General features: G+C 46.6%; 1 pseudogene; it reads left to right on the forward strand.

Moving 5' to 3' along the window:
• Positions 1-22,322: 22,322 nt before the first annotated feature.
• On the forward strand, positions 22,323-22,561 carry LOC139275380 (U2 spliceosomal RNA; annotated as a pseudogene).
• The last annotated feature ends 1,035 nt before the right edge of the window (positions 22,562-23,596 follow it).

Here is a 23,596-nt window from a genome sequence, read left to right on the forward strand (position 1 = left end):
GGAAATTTCTTCACCCAGAGGGTGGTGGGCTCTGGAACTCACTGCCTGAAAGGGTGGTAGAAGCAGAAACCCTCACCACATTTAGAAAATACTTGGATGTGCACCTGAAGTGCCGTAACCTGCAGAGCTACGGACCTAGAGCTTGAAAGTGGGATTAGGCTAGGTAGCTCTTGGTCGGCCGGCGCGGACACGACAGACTGAAATGGCTGCCTTCCGTGCAGTAAATTTCTATGATTCTATGGTGGCAAAATTTATCACCTCACCGCCCACTGCTGCCGACATTCCTCTACAAGATCCGCCCAGTGCCACTTTGGACATGGCCTGGAGCAGGGGGAAGGGAGAGCCGCCGCGAACCGCCCGCTGATGTCAGCAGACAGCCGAGTGGCACAACTGACCTCCCGCCCGCGTAGCTCCCAGAATCCTGTGGTCGGGAGTCGGCGGGAGTTCGCGGCAGAACGGGGGCGGGCCGCTGGCTGGAGGCTGGTCTGTCCCCGACGGTGAGTGAAGAGCCTGAAAAAGAGGTAAGTGAACTTTAAAAAAAAATTTCCAGAGCGACTTACCTGAACGGGGTCCCCTGAAGGTCCTCCGATAGTTTTACATTTTTTTATTGCTGCATTTCTTTTCCAGCTCTTCGACCCTCCGTGGGCCCGACTTCATCCTCGGTAGTACTTGGGCGGCAAGCGCCTCTGCCGCCGAGAATGGGAGCTCCCGCCCCCTGCCACCCAGATTGGTGGCATACATCACAGATTTTCCACCCGCCGACCTTGGCCATGAAAACCCCGCCCAATGAACCGTCTGGGACCTCGGCGGCCATTGGCGGCACTTTGGGCGGCACTTGGGCGGGCGGGGGCCTTGATTCTATATGCATTAATATCAGAGTGGCTAAAAGAAAATTGCAATAAACAGCAAAGAAATGTGCTCAATCATGTTGTCTAGATATGTGCAAAAAAATACAAACATTCTTTGACAATAGAAAGCTAAGAGGTGTGTATGATGGAACAGAGAAAGCAATAGGTCTGTCAATCAATATAAGATTGTATCACTCAAATCCTGCAATGAAAATATCATCACTGATAAGGACAAGCAGATGCATTGCTGGGTGGAATATTATAATTAACATAATTCACATGAAATAATAACAGAAAATGCTGGAAATCTCAGCGGGTCAGGCAGCATCTGTGGAGAGAGAAACAGAGTTAACGTTTCAGGTCGATGACCCTTTGTCAGAACTAGAGAGTGTTGGAAATTAACAGATTCTTAAGGAGCACTGAAAGGGGGAGGGGAAGAAAGAACAAAAGGGAAGGTCTGTGATAGGGTGGAAGGCAGGAGAGATTAGAGAGACAAAAGGGATGGTGGGCCGACTTGAGATGGTAATGGCAGGAGTTAGAAATAGATTAGTCTAGCCAGGGTGTGAATCGTGGGGTGATTACCAGCTCTGTCATAACCCCAAAACAATGGTGGCAACAGAAACAATGCCGCAGGAAAATCAATGCTGGAGCAATCAAAGACCCTGCTAAGAAAGCCCTATTCAGCCAGCGTCTCACAAGCGACCTGACAATTCCCAGTGAACCAGAGACTCAGACTGTCCACAGCGCCTGGTCTGCCCTCAAGGCCTCCATAATTAACACCTGTGAAGAGATGCTTGGTCACTCGACCAGGAAGCACCAGATCTGGTTTGACGAGAATGACCAGGAGATCCAGGAGCTAATAAGCCGCAAGCGCAAAGCATTCTTGAACTGGGAACAGCATCACAACTCAAGAGCTCTACAGAGATCTGAAGGACAAGGTCCAACATAAAACTCGCGACCTAAAGAACGGATGGTGGGTGGAGAAAGCGCAGGAGATCCAGCAACTAGCCGACAACCACGACGTGCGAGGATTCTTTAGCGCAGTCAAGACCACATATGACCCAAGCACCCAAGGTCCTACCCCACTGAGGGTCAAGAACAGAGAGACACTCATCAAGGACAGAGAGGCAGTCAGTGCCCGCTGGAAGGAGCACTTTGAAGATCTCCTTAACCGAGACTCTGTCTTCAATGCAAGTGTCCTTGACTCCATCCCGCAGCTTGCTACCCGCCACCACCTCAGCACAACCCCAGCCCGGCCTGAGGTTGAAAAGGCCATCCAACAACTGAAGTACAACAGACAGAATCCCCGCCGAAACACTAAAGCATGGCAGAGACGCACTATTGGTGCGAATCCATTAACTCATTTCTCTTATCTGGAAGGAGGAGAGCAAGCCAGGGGATTTCAGAGATGCCATATTCGTGACCAACTTCAAGAAAGGTGACAAGTCTGACTACAGTAATTACAGAGGAGTCTCCCTGCTGCCTGCCACTGGGAAAGTCATCGCAAGGATCCTCCTCAATCCTCCTTCTCCCTGTGGTTGAAGAGCTCCTCCCAGAGTCGCAATGCGGATTCCGCCCACTAAGGGATACAATGGACATGATCTTCACCGCGCTCCAAATTCAAGAGAAATGCAGGAAGCAGCATCAACCTCTGTACATGGCCTTCTTTGACCTCACAAAAGCTTTCGACACTGTCAAGCGTGAGGGATTATGGAGCGTCATCATTAAATTTGGCTGCCATCAAAAGTTTGTCACCTTCCTCCGCCTGCTTCATGATGACGTGCAAGCCATGATCCTGACCGACGGATCCATTACAGACCCAATCCACATGCAGGACTGGGGTCAAGCAAGGCTGTGTCAGCGCACCAACGCTCTTCTCGATCTTCCTCGCTGCAATGCCACATCTCACCCTCGGCAAGCTCCCCGCTGGAGTGGAGCTAATCTACAGAACAAACGGGAAACTGTTCAACCTCCGTCACCTCCAGTCCAGATCCAAGGTCGTTCCAACTTCTGTCATTGAATTACAGTATGCAGACGATGTTTGCGTTTGCGCACACTCGGAGGGCAAACTCCAAATCCTCTTCAACACTTTCACCAAAGCATACAAGAGTAATGGGCCTTACATTAAACATCTGTAAGACAAAGGTCCTTTACCAACCTGCCACCACCACACAGTACTGCCCCCCCGATTATCAAAATCCATGACGAGGCCTTAGACATCGTGGACCACTTTCCATACCTCGGGACCAGTCAACAAGGGCAGACGCCAATGACGAGGTCCAACACCGCCTTCAGTGTGCCAGTGCAGCCTTCGGTCGCCTGAAGAAGAGAGTGTTTGAAGACCAGGATCTCAAACCTGGCACCAAGCTCATGGCCTGCAGAGCAGTAGTGATTCCCGTCCTCCTATATGCTTCAGAGACATGGACTATGTACAGCAGGCATCTCAAAGCGCTGGGGAAGTACCACCAACGCTGTCTCCACAAGTTCCTGCAAATCCATTGGCAGGATGGACGCACCAACGTCAGTGTTCTCTCTCGGGCCATAATCACCAGCATCGAAGCATTGACCACGCTCGATCAGCTCCAATGGCTGGGCCATATTATCTGCATGCCCGACATTAGACTCCCAAAACAAGCGCTCTACTCGGAGCTCCGACATGGTAAGTGAGTCCCAGGTGGGCAGAGAAAACACTTCAAGGACACCTGCAAAGCCTCCTTGAAAAAGTGCAACATCCTCACTGACACCTGGGAATCTCTGGCCCAAGACCGCTCAAAGTGGAGGAGAAGCGTCTGGGAGGGCGCTGAGCACCTCGAGTCTCTTTACCGCGAGCAAGCGGGGGTGGGGGGGAAGGAGGAAAGGGAGCAAGATATGGGCAGAGGTTATTGTCTGAAATTGTTGAACTTCATGTTGAGTCCAGAAGGCTGTAAAGTGCTAAACAAAAGATGAGGTGCTGTTCCTCGAGCTTACGTTGAGCGTCATTGGACCTCAGCGAAAGATAAGGTGTTGTTCCTTCCTAAACAAAACTATTGTAATTGAAGCAGCATTAGACGTGATTTCCAGGCTTCAGCCCATAAATGAACTTGAAAAGGAAAAAAAACCATCACTAGCCACATGAAACGTTGCAGGAAAAGTTTGAATTTCAGCTGAAGTACTGAAACAAAGAGGACAGGTTCCACTTAAACATCTGTCCAATGCCGTGATGCCTGTTGGATGGAAGGACGGGTACCACAAGACATGAAGTATGTCAACAGCATTCTCTTGTATAAAAACAAAGGTTATCAGAGTGATTGCAACAAATATAGGATTATTTTTCTCCTTGGTCTTACTGGGAAGGCATTTGGGTGAGTCATTCTTAAAATATTGCAGACACGTGTTGAACATGCTGATCCAGAGAATCGGAGCAGCTTCCATAATCGGAGATCAACTGTCATCATTGTCTTTGAACCCCAGCAACTGGAATAAAAGGAGCAGAGAAAGCTTCTCTGCATGACGGTTATAGCTCCTACAAAAGCTTTTGATCAGCTTAGCAGAAATGGACTTCTACAATTGATGGAGAGTGTCAGTTGCCCCTACAGTCCTCCTTCGATAATAGCATGAAGACAACAATCCAGTACAATGATAATCAATTTGAAAGCTTTGAAATCCATAAAGGGTGTCAAAAAAATATATATTTTGGCACCAACAGTCTTTAGTATATTTATCTCTTTATTGCTTCGTTGTACTTTCTAGTGCCAAAGATGCATTACTCTATACAAGAACAGATGAAAAACTCTTTAATAATTGCACACCAAAGAGCCAAGAGTAAAATCAAACATCTATTGATAAGAGAACTTATTTTCGCCAACAATGTCATGCTCTTTGTACATGGGGAATTGGAACTTTTACAACTTTACAACAATTTTTTGCGATCAATTTGGACTAACCATCAGTTCAAAGAAGGCAATGATCAAAGAACAATGACTGGACTGGAATTTTCAATAGCAAACAACACACTATAAGTTGTACAGAAGTTCTGCTATCTCGGATCAACTGTGTTGGATATAAATAATGAGCTAAACCCTCGCATTGGAAAAGCAGCTACCACATTCTGCCACTTGGTTAAGCAAGTGTGGAACAATAGGAAATTCATATTGATACCAAGATTCAGGTGTACTGAACAATAAAATGAGATCTGGACCACAAAGAGCAGATATGAGAGATGGTTAACATAAGAATATAGTAACATAACAAATAGGAGCAGAAGTAGACTATATGGCCCCTTGAGCCTCGTCCACCATTCAATATGACCTGCAAAAGGACATAGACAGGCTAAGTGAGTGGGCAACAATTTGGCAGATGGAGTCTAGGGCCCAAGTTTCCACCGGATAAAAAACGGGCGCCCCTCCAAGCTGGGCGCCCGTTTTTCGCGCCTAAAATGGCGGCAGAAAAAAAATGCGCTATTCTCGAGCGCTTTGCAGCTCCTTGTCTGTTTGGCGCGGCGCCCAGGGGGGCGGAGCCTACACTCGCGCTGATTTTGTAAGTGGGAAGGGGCGGGTACTAATTAAATTAGTTTTTTTCCTGCCGGCAATGCTGCGCGTGCGCGTTGGAGCGTTTGCGCATGCTCAGTGTGAAAAAAACATTGGCACTCGGCCATTTTTGTAGTTCTTTGTAGCTGTTTAATTTTTGAACATTTTTTAATAAAAGCACATTGCCATCAGCACATCAGCACTGAGGCTTCCCTTCTCACTGTCTCCTTCCCCTCCCTCCCCTCCACAACAACAAACCGCTTTCTCCTCCCCCCCCCCCCCCTCTCCCGCTCAGCGGCACGAATGTCTTTCTCCTCCCCCCTCCCTCCCACTCAGCGGCACGAACGGCTGCAGAATTCTCCCTGCCTGAAGCACTTTCACACAGGTAGGAAGATGGTTTATTTAATCTTTTCTTTGCTTATAAATGTTTATTCAGGTTGGATTTATTTGTATAATATTTGTAGAAGTATAAATAAGGATTTATTGTAGAATTTAACGAGTTCCCTTCCCCCCCCCCTCCCCCCCCACCTCGTTCTGGACGCCTAATTTGTAACCTGCGCCTGATTTTTTAATGTGTAGAACAGGTTTTTTCAGTTCTACAAAAATCTTCACTTGCTCCATTCTACTTTAGTTTGGAGTACGTTTTCACTGTGGAAACTTTCAAATCAGGCATCAGTGGCCGGACACGCCCCCTTTTGAAGAAAAAATTCTGTTCCAAAGTCGAACTGTTCTACCTGACTAGAACTGCAGAAAAAAAAATGTGGAGAATTGCGATTTCTAAGATAGTCCGTTCTCCACCAGTTGCTCCTAAAAATCAGGCGCAAATCATGTGGAAACTTGGGCCCATGGTGTTGGAAAGTGTGAGGTTATGCACTTTGGCAGAAAAAAATCAAAGGGCAAGTTATTATTTAAATGGAGAAAGATTGCAAAGTGCTGCAGTACAGCGGGACCTGGGGGTACGTGTGCATGAAACACAAAAGGATAGTATGCAGGTACAGCAAGTGATCAGGAAGGCCAATTGAATGTTGGCCTTTATTGCAAAGGGGATGGAGTATAAAAGCAGGGACGTCTTGCTTCAGTAATAAAGGGTATTGGTGAGGCCACACCTGGAATACTGCGTGCAGTTTTGGTTTCCATATTTAAGAAAGGATATACTTGCTTTGCAGGCAGTTCAGAGAAGGTTCACTCGGTTGATTCTGGGGATGAGGGGATTGACTTATGAAGAAAGGTTGAGTAGGTTGGTCCTCTACTCATTGGAGTTCAGAAGAATGAGAGGTGATCTTATCTAAACAAATAAGATTACAAGAGGGCTTGACAAGATGGATGCAGAGAGGATGTTTCCACTGATGGGGGAGACTAGAACCAGAGGGCATAACCTTAGAATAAGGGGCCGCCCATTTAAAACTGAGATGAGGAGGAATTTCTTCTCTCAGAGGGTTGTAAATCTGTGGAATTCGCTGCCTCAGAGAGCTGTGGAGGCTGGGTCATTGAATAAATTTAAGACAGAGAGAGACAGTTTCTTAACCGATAAGGGAATAAGGGGTTATGGGAGCGGGCGGGGAAGTGGACCTGAGTCCATGATCGGATCAGTCATGATCGTATTAAATGGCGGAGCAGGCTCGAGGGGCCATATGGACGACTCCTGTTCCTATTTCTTATGTTCTTACGTTCTTTTGATCATGGCTGAACATTTATATCAACTCCACTTCTCCACCCTATCCTCATATCTCTTAGTGCCCAAAAACCTATCGACCTCTGTCTTGAATATACTCATCAACTGAGTATCCCTCTGGGTTCGAGAAATCCAAAGATTTACAAGCCTCTGAATGAAGAAATTTCTCCTCATCTCAGTCCTAAATGTGCAACCCCTTATCCTGAAACTATTAACCCGGGTTCTCGACTCTCTAGCCGGGGGAAACAACCTCTCAGCTTCTACCCTGTCAAGCCCCCAAATAATTTTACATATTTCAATGAGGTCACCTCTCATTTTCTAAATTTGAAATAATATAGACCTGTTCTACTCAATCTCACCTCACAACACAGGACTGCAGATGTCCTGAAAACTCTCGCCTGATAAAAGCAGGTGCATAGCTTACTTTTACAGGCATAAGCGTTTTAAAACACACAAAAACATAATAAAATAAAATTTTAAAAACACATTTTATTGTTAAAAATCCTAGCCACAACTGTAAGTTTATTTTAAACCGTAATTTTAGAAACGTTTTTAAAAATCGGAAATTTTTATTTATTAACTTTAATCAATTAATTTTAATTATCTGAAGTGTCTTTTTTATTTTTTATTATGGTGTTTAATTTGTTTGTTTTTTCTGATCAACAGCAATGAGAACTGGTATATACAGAGTTCCCATTAATGAGAAAGCTGTGGAATACTGTACCTGATTGGCTGAGCGCGCTCCGCACCGCGGGAAGAGAAGGCTTCCCCACCGGAATCCCACGCTCCGCCCGGACCACCAGATAAATTCGTTAAAATTCAACGGTAGGAGGCGTTCGTCCGAAAGAATCGTCCGACCGGAACTTCAGGGCCATTATGTAATGTCTTGATGCAAAGTGAAATGGTGAGTCACAGCTTAACTTACAAAGTCAGATGTGATTCTTTCATCCCCTTGCCAATCCTGAAGTGTTCACTCCTTGCTGGGGGTTGTGTTTTTATGGGTATCAGTTGTCTTCAGTTACACCAGAAATGCTCCTAAATTTATGTATGCAACACGAGACCAGCAGATCAGAATTGTGTTTTTTGCTCTGCCCAGCATCAGCTGAGCTCTGCCCACTTGCTCTCAAATGTTGGGAAATGTTAATGTTGAGACACGCCAACATCATATTCAGATTTCTGCTAACATTAAGGGTTTCCGCTTTGGCACAATCGGTGAAACGGGCGCTAATTCTGCTCAAATTCATTTGCATATCGCTGGATGCAAAATCTGCCATGAACCAGTGCAATAAGGCAGCATTTTAAAACGTAATTCTTTTAAAAATTGCTTCAAAAATATTCCTTGATATACTTACGAGTGGTAACTTGGTGCAGTTTGATTAATACAACTGAAAATGTGTTTACAATTACAATTAATAAACATTTATAATCATTTATAAACATTTAGTATCAACCCACCACCTGTGAGTAACCCGATTTTAAATGACTGAAAATGATTTAAAAATTATGCACGAACATTTCTTGTTATACTCCAGTGCAGTGCTGAGGAAGTGCTGCACTGTCGGTGGTGCCGTCTTTTGGATGAGACGTTAATCCAAAGCCCCAGCTGCTCTCTCGGGTGGACGTAAAAAATCCCATGGCACTATTTCGAAGAAGAGCAGGGGAGTTATCCCCGGTGTCCCGACCCATACTTATCCCTTGATCAACATAACAAAAACAAACTATCTGGTCATTATCACAGTGCTGTTTGTGGGAGCTTGCTGTGCGCAAATTGACTGCCGTGTTTCTCACATTACAACAGTGACTACACTCCAAAAGTACTTCATTGGCTGTAAAGTGCTTTGAGGCATCCGGTGATGATGAAAGGCGCTATATAAATGCAAGGCTTTCATTCTTTGCTTCCTTCCTTCTTTCTTTCTTTCTCTCTTTCTCTCTTTCATTCTCTCTCTCTCTCTCTTTCTCTCTGCAATAATCAGCTTCTTAGTAAATAGAAAAAATACTTTCTAAAGCTTTTAAAACATTCCTATTAGTGCCCCTGCGCCCAAAAGAACCAGTTTAGTTGTACAGCCTCCTCGCAGGTCTGCAAACGAGCACGATTAGCAGAAACTCCCACTGGTGGGTCATTAACCCTGGGGGCTTGGCCAGTTTTGTGGGCGGGGCTAGTTCCAGCACACTGCAAATGATTGCGGGAACACGAGTTGCTCTGAATGTAATTTGTGCTTAAATTTCCTTGATCTTTTGTGCCGATTACTCCAAAAAAAGCATCGCAACCGAAACTCCAGGGCTAATAGTTAAGGTTAAAATGTTCCCAGGCGTTTTAAATGACTATACCTGGTGGGGGAGCCGAGCAGTGTGATACTATTTCCGTGAGGCCCTGCTCTCAATCTTGATTAGTTATGATGTACATCCTAAACCGCTTCATATTGACACAAAAATGGTTGTCGAACTGGCCCATTGAAGTCATTTAGGGAAGAACGTTTTAAACCATCAGTCTTTGCTGCTTCGAAGTTTCAGGAGTGAAAAAAACAATGTTTTAATCTACTGCACCATTCGGTCCCCTCTGAAGTTTTGATTCAATATTTAAAGAATGATTTCAGATGCCATTAAAAGAAAACCAGCCTTTAATGTTGCTTTATATAAGACGAAGGGTCATCGACCCGAAACGTTAACTTTGTTTTTCTCTCCACAGATGCTGCCTGACCCACTGAGATTTCCAGTTCTCTCTGTTTTTATTTCAGATTCCAGCCTCCGCAATATGTCGCTTTTGTCTTAATGTTGCTTTGCTGTCTTGGGAGCTTTGAGTCTTATCTCCAGGTCTCTGTTTTTCCTTTTTTGACCTCTCCTTTCATGGCAATGACTTGCGATCGTATAACCGGTTAAATTTATGGTACTTGGTTGCCGTTCGGCATTGATGTTATTGAAACATTAACTTGCCTTGCGCATCATTTTAAAAGTAATTTATGGTGATAAATTGTCAATTGGCAATCAGGGTGGAACAACGCACAGTCATTTGAGAGCGCTGCTTGTGTTTTGCCATGAATAAAGTGACAACAACAAGGCTATTTGCTCAAAATACATATCGGAGGCTAAAGCAAATGATCAGAAACACAGTGGGACTTGGTATAAGTTGCTTACACAGAAATTAAAACTTGTGAGTCGAGGTGCTTCAACAAGACATGCCAATTACTGGGCTCTGCATTAATACAAATTTGCCGCGGGCACAGATTAATTATCAGACTTTCAAAGGAAAAAACTGCAGTTATTCGAATGAGGTGGGTACTTTATAGATACACTTTTTGCTTTCTCTGAGGAAATGCACTGCCTCTCCTCTCCCCACACTGCTTTTTATCCATTTTAAAATTAAAAATGTTAAACTTTTTAAATCTCTGAGAAGAATTTATTACATTCAGGAGTGAGACTGAACAGTTAATATTGTTCCCTTCCTGGGACGGAGAGGTTGATTGGTATTTCATTCATAATTATCGTGGGAAAAGGTACTTACTTTGTTAAGTACGAGCCCTAACTTTCCGCAGCAAGTTTAAAGTGCAAATCCAGCAATTTCTTAAAAATAACAGGGTGGTTGAGGGCGATATGCCATTTGGATGGTGCTAAATCCTCCAGCAACTTGTGGCTATTCACAATTCACGGGATATATCTTCCTCGGCATATGTTGTTGTACGATTTACACAGTAATAATGGTGCGCATCGTTCACACAAGGTTATTTTGTCAGCAAATTCTAGGGCATCAAAATCTCATCTGCATGCAGTTAACCAGGTACATTGGCCCTCATAATTAGTTCTGATTGAACAAGTGCAGTGTAACTTCCATTACCGTACAATCAAAAATACATGGAACATCTCAGTCGCTCAGCGTCATATACTCTTTTCATTAATGCGAAACATACCATAGAAAACAGGTTAATAATTGCTCCTCTGGAGATCTTCCCTCCACAACCGGCAACCTCATAGTTCCCCAACCCCGCAAAACCCGCTTCTACCTCCACAAGATCCACAAACAGGACTTGCCCCAGTAGACCCATCGTTTCAGCCTGTTCTTGCCCCACGGAACTGGCTTCTTCCGATCTCGACTCTATTTTTTCTCCCCTTGTCCACTCTCTTCCCACCTACATTCCCGACTCTTCCGACACCCTCCACCAATTTAACAGTTTCCAGTCTCCTTTTCACCATGGCCGTCCAATCCCTCTATACTTCCATCCCCCACCAGGATGGTCTGAGGGCGCTCCGCTTCTTCCTCGAGCAGAGGCCCAACCAGTCCCCATCCACCACCAACCTCCTCCACCTGGCTGAACTTGTTCTCACATTGAACAATTTCTTCTTTAACTCCACTCACTTCCTCCAAATTAAAGGTGTTGCTATGGGAACCCGCATGGGCCCCAGCTATGCCTGCCTTCTCGTGGGATATGTGGAACATTCTTTGTTCCAGTCCTACTCAAGTCCCCTCCCTCACCTCTTTTTCCGATATATTGATGACTGTATCGGTGCCGATTCCTGCTCTTGCCCTGAACTCGAAAATTGCTTTCACTTTGCTTTCAATGTCCACCCTTCCCTCACCTTCACACGGTCCATCTCCGACTCTTCCCTTCCCTTCCTCGACTTCTCTGTCTCCATTTCTGGGGCTAGGCTGTTGACAAACATTCACTACAAGCCCACTGACTCCCACCCCGCATCCTGTAAGGACGGAATTCCATTCTCCCAGTTTCTCTGTCTCCGTCGTATTTGTTCTGATGATGCCACCTTCCATACTAGTGCCTCTGACATGTCTTCCTTTTTCCTGAACCGAGAATTCCCCTCCGCCGTGGTTAACATGGTCCTCGACTGTGTCCATTCTCTTTCATGCACCTCTGCTCTCACCCCTTCCCCTTCCTCTCAGAACCATGACAGGGTTCCCCTTGTCCTCACCTTTCACCCCAGCTGCCTCCACATTCAACGGATCATCCTCCGCCATATCTGTAACCTCCAGCGTGATCCCACCACCAATCACATCTTCGCCTCTCCTTCGCTCTGAGCGTTCCGAAGGGACCACTCCCTCCGCAACACACTGGTCCATTCCGCAGTCACCCCGAGCACCCGCTCCCGTTCCCACAGCACCTTCCCCTGTAAGCACAGGAGATGCAACAACTGCCCTTTTACCTCCTCACTTCCCACTGTCCAGGGCCACAAACACTTTCAGGTGAAACAGCGATTTACTTGTACTTCTTTCAATGTAGTATACTGTATTCGCTGCTCACGATGTGGTCTCCTCTACATTGGGGATACCAAGCGTAGATTGGGTGAACGCTTTGTGGAACACCTCCGTTCAGTCCGCAAGTGTGACCCTGAGCTTCTGGTCGCCTGTCACTTTAATTCCCCGCTCCACTCCCACTCTGACCTCTCTGTCCTCGGCCTCCTACACTGTTCCAATGAAGCTCAATGCAAGCTCGAGGAACAGCACCTCATCTTTCGATTAGGCACCTCACAGCCTTCGGGACTCAACATCGAGTTCAACAATTTCAGACAATCTCTGCCCATATTTTTTTCCCTTTTTTTCTCTGTTTCCCACGACAACTGGTGATGATTCCACCATTCACTCCCCATCTCGACTCATCTTTTGTTTCCTAACTTGTGCCATTACCATCTCAGTTTTGCCCATCATCCCTTTTGGCTCTCTAATCTCTCCTGCCTTCCACCCTATCTCAGATCTTCTCTTGTGTGCTTCCCTCCCCTCCCCCTTTCAAGGCCCCCTGCACTTCCTTATAAATCTATTACGTCTCAAACTTTTCCAGTTCTGACGAAGGGTCACAGACCCAAAACATTAACTCTGTTTCTCTCTCCACAGACGCTGCCTGACCCGCTGAGATTCCCAGCATTTTCTGTTTTTATTTTAGATTCCAGCATCCGCTGTATTTTGCTTTTGTAATAATTAATCCTTTAGATTGTATAGAATTCGGTTGATACCAGTGAGGTCCGGTACATCTAATTTTAATAGCATTTACTTCTCAGAGTTAGATGAAAGAGATATTGTGTATATCATTACAATTCTCTCAAAATAAGTCATCGATTGTATTCAGCATTGTCGGAGGGGTGGGAAAAGTACGGAACATTTGGTGCGAAGGACGTCAAATATTTGAACATTGGCAAATACTTTAGAACCGAGTTTCTTTTCATTTCCAGACACCAAGCTTCTTCACAAGACCAAAGTATGCTTATTCGAGATAGGAGAGAAAGGATCTGATATAATTATCGCCGCAGCGAATTTCAGATGGCAGCGAAGTTGATCACGTGGCTCACTGTTTCCCAAAGGCGGGAAAGGCATAGGGGGCAACTTTGATGAACTCACCGCCCGCTGCCACCCACTGCAACCGAAATTCCAATGCCCGAACCGCCCAGTGCCACTTTCGATGTGGCCTGGAGTGGGCGGGAGGGGAGAGCCGCTGGGAAGCTCCTGCCGAGGTCAGTGGATGGCCAATGTGTGTAAGTGGACTCCCACCTGCGAGATGCCGGATTGGTGCGGGCGGGAATCGGTGGTGGATCGCTGCCAGGAGGCTGCTCTGTCCTGAACGGTGAGTGTGAAGATCTTGTAAAAAAAGGTCAGTGCAATGTTTTTAAATTATTTCTTTACTTGGGACTTACCTGGATGGGGTCCCCTGAAGGTCCTCAGATGTGTTTTTTTTTGTTGGTGCTGATTTTAATTTCCAGCTCTTCGACCCTCCGTGGGCCCGACTCCATCCTCGGCGGCACTTGGGCGGCAAGCGCCTCTGCCGCCGAGAATGAGAGCTCCCGCCCGCTGCCACCCAGATTGGCGGCGTACGTCGTCCATTTGCCGCCCGCCAACCATCGAGGGACCTCGGCCATGAATATCCCGCCCAAAGTACCGTCCGGTACCTCGGTGGCCACCGGCAGCACTTTGGGCGGCACTTGGGCGGGCGGGGGTCTTGACCAAATTCGGCCCCTTAGACTTAGCAATGAACTAGTGTGTAAAAGAAAATCAGTTTGTCTGTGTGTGTGTGTGTGTGTGAGGGAGAGAGAACGAAACATTCCTCCAAAATGATGAATCTATACCATTCCATAGCAATCCTCTGCTTTTTACGCACATACGAACAATGACGGACAGATAAAGACCATCTGGCCCATCGGCCCTGTCCCACACAATTGTGATACCTTGTGTATCACAACATATGCACTCCACCCCAAACCATGTGATCTCCTGGAATATGCGGTCTCAACTGTGCCTTCTGCAGAACTTGTCATCACGATTAACAGTGCCCTGCCATATGCACTGGAACGTATTTTAATTAAGTTTATTGTGTCAGCTGACAATTGCTTTATGGTCAGTGTTAATTTAACAGTTCCAGTGGTCATTGCATCTAAATTGACTTCAAGTTCCTCACTTAACAGGCAAATGTTAAAGGTCACTGTTACTACAATATACAGCGAAATCAATCGCAATATAACATTAGAAGACTTCAAGGCAGTCCGATTATCCCTTTCATTTGGGAAGTTAATTTTAAGAACACACATACTTATCCCATCTCTAACAATTACTTTTCTTTTAAATAGCTTCTAAATGCAAACACCTGTCCTTCTGCATTTGTAGTTACCAGCTCCAGGCCTCCCGAGAGTTAATCTGGATATTTGGAGTTATGTTATGAAGATTAACATTGGAACATAGAACGAGGAAAGTGTGCAGCCCATGATCCTGTGGTAATTATTGATTCAGCTAGAAGGTCTCTGACTTATTTTAAATTTGTCACATGTCACAGATTTATGTCACAGCCGGAGAAGGCACATGAGTTACAGTTCCAAGCTCGGTATCCAGTTTGATCGATCTTAATCGAATTTTAATGCCTTTATACCGACACCCACGTTTTAAACCTTTTTCTCACCACTTCTATGTGATTATTTGCCTGCCTCATATTTTGTATCATTCAATATTGATTTGATTATGTTCTGTCCTTGCAACCACAGGTTCATAATTCCCTTTTATTGACTACACTCCCAAACTTTCCAAGTTGTAGGCTGTGATGTTTCTTAGGCAGGTGCTTATCTTACGTAAGGCTTTAAGGCCACTCTTCCAATGGATGAACAAAGCGAGTTTTTCTGCCTGTCCTGTGTCTATGCTGAACCCTTTCTTTCCCATGTTTCCTATTAAGTTTTCTCATTAAGCTGGTAATTACAACTTGAGAGTTGCTGTACACTTCTAACTATTTTAAGATATTACAGTTTAAGAATCATACTACTCTACTTTGCTATCTTATTGATAGTTTCACTCTTGTTACTATTGTACCAAGTGAAAAATGTCTTTACAAATCTGTACCATTCCATAGCAATCGCCTGCTTTTTAAAAGGATTATGCAGTCTCAACTGTGCCCTTCTGCAGAACATGTAATCAATGATTAACAGTGCTCTGCCATATGCACTGGAATGTATTTTAATTAGGTTTATTGTGTCAACTGACAACTGCTTTATGGTCAGTGTTAATTTAACAGTTCCAGTGGTCACTGCATCTAAATTGACTTCGAGTTCCTCACTTAACAGGTAAAAGTTAAAGGTCATAGTTACTACAATATACAGCGAAATCAATCGCAATATAACATTAGAAGACTTCAAGACAGTTCAATTATCCTTTTCCTTACAGTAATGCCACAAACAAGTGAATCAACCAATGAAATGGGTGTCTAATATCTCACTCTATGATAGTGTGACTCGAGGAATGGGAGGCGATGGGTAGAGTAGCAGCAGGGTGTGAGCTGGATATTGCGTCTTCCACACGTGTCCTCAGAAGCGCTTTTCTCCGATCTTCTCGAAGGCTGACTGAGAAACACTCAGTGCATGGTTTCCTGATGAACCTGGAATATTGTGTTCAGTTTTGGTCTCCTAGTCTGAGGAAGGACATTCTTGCTATTGAGGGAGTGCAGCGAAGGTTCACCAGACTGATTCCCGGGATGGCTGGACTGTCATATGAGGAGAGACTGGATCAACTGGGCCTTTTTTCACTGGAGTTTAGAAGGATGAGAGGGGATTTCATATAAACGTATAAAATTCTGACGGGACTAGACAGGCTAGATGCGGGAAGAATGTTCCCGATGTTGGGGAAGTCCAGAACCAGGGGACATAGTCTTAGGATAAGGGGTAGGCCCTTTAGGACTGAGATGAGGAGAAACTTCTTCACTCAGAGAGTTGTTAACCTGTGGAATTCCCTGCCACAGAGAGTTGTTGATGCCAGTTCATTGGATGTATTCAAGAGGGGGTTAGATGTGGCCCATAATGGCTAAGGGGATCAAGGGGTATGGAGAGAAAGCAGGAAAGGGGTACTGAGGGAATGATCAGCCATGATCTTATTGAATGGTGGTGCAGGCTCGAAGGGCGAATGGCCTACTCCTGCACCTATTTTCTATGCTTCGATGTTTCTATTAAGACCGTTAAAGTTCTACTTACACACAATTTCCTGGCGAGTTTACTGGTTATCTCGTGGGCAAGTATCGCGAGTTCCCGCCCTTCCATGTATTTCAGTGCCGGTTCTCTCGGCTTCTAGAGGATTCGGGCAACATCGTCCTGATTTTCACCTTTAGCTGCGCATGTGCGGTCACTGGAAGCTATTCGATTTACACGTTAATAACTTTGAGCGCTGTTTGCCTCACTGTTATTCTGCAACATAATATGGCCCATTATTTAAAGCAGACCCGAACCTTGCCCCTTGCTTGTTCTCCCCGCCCTTCTGTTCCACCATTAGTGACAGAGCTTTCAACCACTGTAGTTGATTTCTAGAATCCTCTTTGTCAGCCTATTTTTCATATCCCTCTCCTCCCTACTTAAAATGCATCCAACAAAATTTACCGGGCTGGATTTCCGGCTCCTCTGTTCTCCGTTTCTCGCCCCGGAGCGGCGGCAATGGTGGGGGTGGGGTGTTCTGGGCGGGCGGTCAGCCTCCAGCGCCCCGCGATGATCCTCGGGTCGGGTTTAGCGGTGACAATGGCGGGGGTGAGGTGTTCTGGGCGGGCGGTCAGCCTCCAGCGCCCCGCGGCGATCCTCGGGTCGGGTTTAGCGGTGGCAATGGCGGGGGTGGGGTGTTCTGGGCGGGCGGTCAGCCTCCAGCGCCCCGCGGTGATCCTCGGGTCGGGTTTAGCGGTGGCAATGGCGGGGGTGGGGTGTTCTGGGCGGGCGGTCAGCCTCCAGCGCCCCGCGGCGATCCTCGGGTTGGGTTTAGTGGCGGCGCGGAGCAGCACCGCCCGGAAGAGCTGCGCCCGGTGTGTAATGCCCCCGGTTGTGACACCGGCGCGAGTTTTGACTCCCGCCCGACCCGTCCGCCCCGCAGCGCGCCCCGCACTGACCGCCTGGGAAATCAGGGCGGTCCCACCATCCCAACAGCGGAGAGGTGAGTAATGGGCTCCTGAGGTAAGTGCGATTGTTTGTTCTTTTAATGTTTTTGTGATTTGTGTTGTGGTGGCGTGGGCAATGTTTGGGGAATGTTTTTGTGGGTTTAGTTCCCCCCCCCCCAGGCGTCTCTGGGAGCGCTCCCGGCCCGGCTCTTTAGCTCGGGAGTTTCCCATCCTAGCGCCCAAGAGAGGTGTACAACGCCTCCCTTAGCGCTGCGCCCCCTGACTCAGGGCCCAGCTGCCCAATGTTACTGACTGAGGCACAAACTGTTCCCGGGCGCTAACTTTACCGCCCCACCGCCATTACCGCCCCAAAATCAGCAAAGCCCAAAATCCAGCGCACCATTTTTACCATGTTATGGTCATCTGTGTAACTTCTCCCATATTCCCTGTTTGATGTCTACTGTTTCCCTGCAAAGTGCTTTGAAATGTACTATGTGAGTGGGATTTTATAAGTGGCGATTGTTCCTTGGTCTTACTTTAAAGAGCAGTTTTTCTCTTACAAACTTGGTCATTTATTTTACCTGCTGTGCTCAGGGACACAACTGAAGCAGATCTATATAATATCCATTGTAAAATAATGGCCTTTGTTGTAAATGTGGAATCTGAGTTGATTGCCTGGGACAGCTCATTAGGTAGGTGAGCTGTATGTTGCCTCCAAATTGGTTCCAAAATTAAACTCACCCCAAAGGTGAGACTGTCTTAGTTTTTTAGTTTATAACGTCTTATTTTCTGAATATTGCACTCATCAACTTGAACAATGTTATTGCAGGGGAATGGAAAGTAGTCTCGAGTCAAGCAAAGGATAATTAAAGTGCAGAGTAAAGCTCCCTCTACTCTACTATGCATTGTGCTTTAACCCCAACCTCAGATATACAACCCTTTCTGTTCCATTCTCCACTCCCTCCATCCTTGTGGCTTTTCTGAGTGTGGTTGTCAATTTAGTAACAAATTTTAGTTTTTTGCAGTCTCATGTCCACTCGAGACTAGAGGATAAATATTACATTTCCTTTGACCAGTGACACCATTGCCAACCAGGGATCAAGAAACTAGATGGAGATCTGTAGTCCTCTCATTTTTGCATAGCTAGCCTGAAGGGCTCCATACAAAATGTGCACGTGATTCATTTCAATAGTTACGTGCATGCAAGTAAATTGGGGAGGCGTAATGTCCTGATTTATCGTGGGGGTATGCGCTGTGTGCTTACTATGCTCATATGAAATGGGTGATGGGGATTGCTCCAAGTCGATGCTGTTACCATTTGACTGCTCATGCGGACCAATTGAATTTTTCCCTGTGCTTATTTCCAAAATGGAGGCTTCAACAGTGAACTTCCAAGAGCTGTTTAATTTAACTTTTTTTTTGTTGTGTTCTTTGTTGGATTTTTGAGAAGTAACATGTTTGCTCCAATTAACTGAATATGGGAATTCCTTTGAGTATTTTTATGCCTTTTACAACAGGTTGAAAAGAAGGATGCAAAGCCAGTTCAACTGTACCACAGGCGTCCTATTCTTACTCGCCCTTGGTCCAGGAAGACTGCACCTGCAATCCCAGGCACATCTATCTGGAAGCTGACAGAATCGGCTCGACTGCCTATTTCATACCCTGTTTGACTTTACTTTCCACTGAGTTCAATGAAAAGTCAAATCGGCAGTGGGGTTAAATGGGAAGGCAATATGACTGATCCTGTCAGTCTCTGGCTGGCCGGATGAGGTTAAAATTACTCCCATGGTCTGCAGTGTAGGATTCCAGTAAGAGCAAATCTTCCAGTACTTCAGTCCATATGCGTCATTGTGGCCAAGAAGACATTGTGATGGTCAGTAACAAAGGGAAGAGGTGGTGGCTGGGCCTCTCCTCCTTCAATGGTGGCTGGGCCTCTCCTTCTCCACTGACGACCTGGCTGGTGCATCCATCTTCCCCTCCAGCACGTGATGAGCATCATCACGCAATGGCTGTGACCACCCTGACCTCCTTCCACTCTCAACACCAGTGGACCACTGACCTTCCCAATGCCTGCCCCCAGGCAACCCTCGGATCACCTACCATCTCAACAAAGGGCGCTACTCGGCACCGAGCTTGCAGCCTACATCTCGCCTTTGGCAATTAGGCTCATACAGCAGTGCCTGGTCTCCAGTCGTCTTGGAGCCCCTTGCCACTGGACCAAGACCTTGCTCAGCTAAGCCGGTGTGGTGGCTGGTGTGCAACGACCAGCCCACGTTAAAAGAACTCACGCACGGACATCTTCCACTCCGTTATCATGAAGTTCGGGACCTGGAACGTCAGGATCCTCATGGACAACCCCAACAATGACCGGCAGAAACGCGCACCGCCTGGGTTGCCTGGGAACTTAGACGCTTCAATGTCGACATTGCCGCCCGAAGCGAGACCATGGGATGGTGCAAGATAAAACCGGGCGGCAATGGGACAACTAAAGAGAGGATGTTTCCACTGGTGGGGGAGACTAGAACTAGGGGGCATAATCTTAGAATAAGGGGCCGCCCATTTAAAACTGAGATGAGGAGGAATTTCTTCTCTCAGTGGATTTGTAAATTTGTGGAATTCACTGCCTCAGAGAGTTGTGGAAGCTGGGACATTGAATAAATTTAAGACAGAGATAAGACCGTTTCTTAACCGATAAGGGGATAAGGGGTTATGGGGAGCGGGCAGGGAAGTGGAGCTGAGTCCATGATCAGATCAGCCATGATCGTATTAAATGGTGGAGCAGGCTCGAGGGGCCGTATGGCCTACTCCTGCTCCTATTTCTTATGTTCTTATGTAAATGATGGGGCTAGAGGAGTTGTAAATGCCAACCGCAGAACTATAACCAGATTCTGCTCTCCAAATAAATGGGGCATTGGTTATGATCTGAAATTGCTGAAACTGAAAGGTTGTAAAGTGCCCAATTGAAAGATGAGGTGCTGTTCCTCGAGCTTCCATTGAGCTTCATTGGAACAGTGCAGGAGGCCCAGGACCGAGAGGTCAGAGTGGGAGTGGGTTGAAGAATTAAAATGGCAAGCAACTGGAAGCTCACGGTCACCCTTGCAGACTGAATGGAGGAGATCAGCAAAGCAGTCACCCAATCTGCGTTTGGTCTCCCCAATGTAGAGGAGACCACATTATGAGCAGCGAATACAGTATACTAATTGAAAGAAGTACAAGTAAATCGCTGTTTCTCCTGGAAGGAGTGTTTGGGGCCCTGGACAGTGGGAAGGGAGGAGGTAAAAGGGCAGGTGTTGTAAAATGCTTACAGGGCTTGACAGGGTAGATGCAGGGAGGATGTTTCCCTGGGCTGGGGAGTCTAGAACCAGGGGTCACAGTCTCAGAATAAGGGGTTGACCATTTAGGAGTGAGATGAGGAGAAAGTTCTTCACTCAAAGATGAATCTTTGGAATTCTCTACCCCAGAGGGCTGTGGAGGCTCAGTCGTTAAATAGAGTTCAAGACAAAGATCAATAGATTTTTGGATATTAAAGGAATCGAGGGATATGGGGATAGTGCAGGAAAGTGGAGTTGAGGTAGAAGATCAGCCATGATCTCATTGAATGGCGGAGCAGGCTCGAGGGGCCGAATGGCCGACTCCTGCTCCTAATTCTTATGTAGCTCCTGCACTTGTGGGAAGGGAAGCGGGTGTTGGAGGTGACGATGGAGTGAACCGGAGTGTTGCGGAGGGAACAGTCCATTTGGAATGCTGAAAGGGTCGGGGAAACAGCCACCTTATAATGAGATTACAACTCTGGTGTGAACAGCACAATGCAGCGTAACTATCCTTATACCGTTCCTCTCTCAACTACAAAAGGAGGAAAGAGAAGATATTAGCCCCAGGGTCAATAATGGATCTGAAGTGTTTATATAAGTTACATGCCACCTTTGCAGAAATAGCAAATGTCTGTGTTTGCTAAAAGAGTCACAAACTTAATTTGCTAAGCGTGTTTATGACTTCTAAGCTATTGATTTGACATCATCTGACGAGTTACACTTGCATCCTACAGCTCATGACCTTCCTACTTTACATCAAATGACCAAAGTTCCCCTTGGCTTTTAACCGTACAGATTTTAGCTGCTAGCTCGTCGAGTTCATTTCTTTTGATATGCATCACTGCAGACACTTTACAATGGATGGCGACAGCATCGCAGACATCATGCCACTCATGCTTGAGACAAACTCCTCCAATCTCTCTGCAAGCCTGCACAGAGCAGCTGGAACGCCTGCCAGTACATTGCACATTCTCTGCTGCCGCTCCAGAAGTATCCTGTCCGTCAACAACCTCCGAAGTACAGCGCCTGCTGAACAGAGATCAGAGCAACCCGCGCTCTCCGACGCAGACTCCCCACTGCTGTCCCTGTCTGCACTGTCTGCTCTGGCTCGCTTGTGATGTGTGAGTCACCAGGTGAAAACCCAACAATACCCCGAGAGGTAACTCAGAGACACTATGCCCTCGCATTATTAAAGCTCAGTCATGACTCACTCCCAACCGAAACTGGTGGAAGGCAGGAGATGGTTGGGTCATTGTCTTCCATTGTCTGACCACACTTGGTCAGCTCCGTCGGGCGGGCCACATTGTTCACAAAGCAAATGCTCTACTCGGAACTCCTTCATGGCAAACGAGCCAAAGGTGGGCAGAGGAAAGTTTACAAGGATAAAGGGATCAAGGGGTATGGAGAGAAAGCAGGAATGGGGTACTGAAATGCATGATCAGCCATGATCTTATTGAATGGTGGTGCAGGCTCGAAGGGCCAAATGGCCTACTCCTGCACCTATTTTCTATGTTTCCATGTTTCTAAGGACACCCTCAAAGCCTCCCTGATAAAGTGCAACATCCCCACTGACACCTGGGAGTCCTTGGCCAAAGACCTCCCGAAGTGGAGGAAGTGCATCCGGGAGGCCGCTGAGCACCTCAAGTCTCGTCACCAAGAGCATACAGAAAACAATCGCTTCTCGGCCTTTTGGCTAAGATCATGCGTAACTGACCTGACAGGGGAGTAGCCACCATGACCTCCGGGTGGTTCTCCCTGGATCAGGAAGGTATATGCTTGCTTTTTTGGAAACAGGAGGTGGGTGGGGTGGCTTGACCCATCCACCTCCACGGAGGTGTGTGGGGGACCTGACCCATCCACCTCCATGGCACGAACCTGGTATTGCAGTACTTCCAGGAACGGTGCAGTGGCTCTAGGCCTTTTGGCTAAGAGCATTGGCGCAGAGTGATCCTTGGCGTGTGCAAGGTGACCTCTGGCGTTTGTGATTTGACAAAGAATTGGAACGATTGGCTACGAATTTCAAAAAAAAAAAAATACAGAAAACAAGGGCAGGCAGCGTAAGGAGCGTGCGGCAAACCTGTCCCACCCATCCTATCCCTCAATGACTATCTGTCCCACCTGTGACAGAGACTGTGGTTCTCGTATTGGACAGTACAGTCAACTGAGAACGCATGTTAAGAGTGGAAGCAAGTTTTCCTCAATGCTGAGGGATTGTCTATGATGATGATGTCTTCCAGGAGATAAGCTAGTTAAGCAAAATTGGTTTGAGATCGAAACCCATTACCTGCTAATGGGGGCCATCAACTCAGGAAATGACAGACATCCAGTAATCAGCACCCATTGTCTCTGCAGATGCAAGGCTTGGGAGCGGGAAAACAAAATATCATTTTTCACAAAGATTTCAAAGGCTACGAGCCACTCCAGGCCACGGTGGGGGGGGCGGGGGTCCAGACAGATCACCTGAGTCAATCCATCGGTCAGTATTGGTGGGATGAAAGGTGATGGGTTTTGAGGATACAGGGAGCCGTTTTGCAATGGTTCGAAGCTTTCTTCATTCAACGAAACACCGCCAGAAGCTGAGCGCTGCTCCTCAACCCTCACTAACGGACCACGACTCAGTCTGGAACTTGGACACTGTGTCGGTGGTACGGAATCAGGAGCGAGACGGACAGGAAGAAGCTGCAAGCAAGACAACGGACAATCAGGGTGGGCATACTGCCTGTGCCGACACACCCACAAGACCACTCAGCTGTGTGAGGGGGTGATTGTAAGTCCCAACCAAACCCAAGGGGCAAAGTGCTCGGAGGGGTCCTGTGTTCGTTTATTTCACGGGAGGGTTCTTTTATTAAGCCGTGGTAACTTAGCCAGGGTTGTATTGTTTTGTACTGTTTGAGTGGTGTTGTTAATCTTATTAAACACAATACGGTTGAGCCCGAAAAATGTGTTT

Source organism: Pristiophorus japonicus, chromosome 10 (genome assembly GCF_044704955.1).
Source record: "Pristiophorus japonicus isolate sPriJap1 chromosome 10, sPriJap1.hap1, whole genome shotgun sequence".
Taxonomy (NCBI): Eukaryota; Metazoa; Chordata; class Chondrichthyes; family Pristiophoridae; genus Pristiophorus; species Pristiophorus japonicus.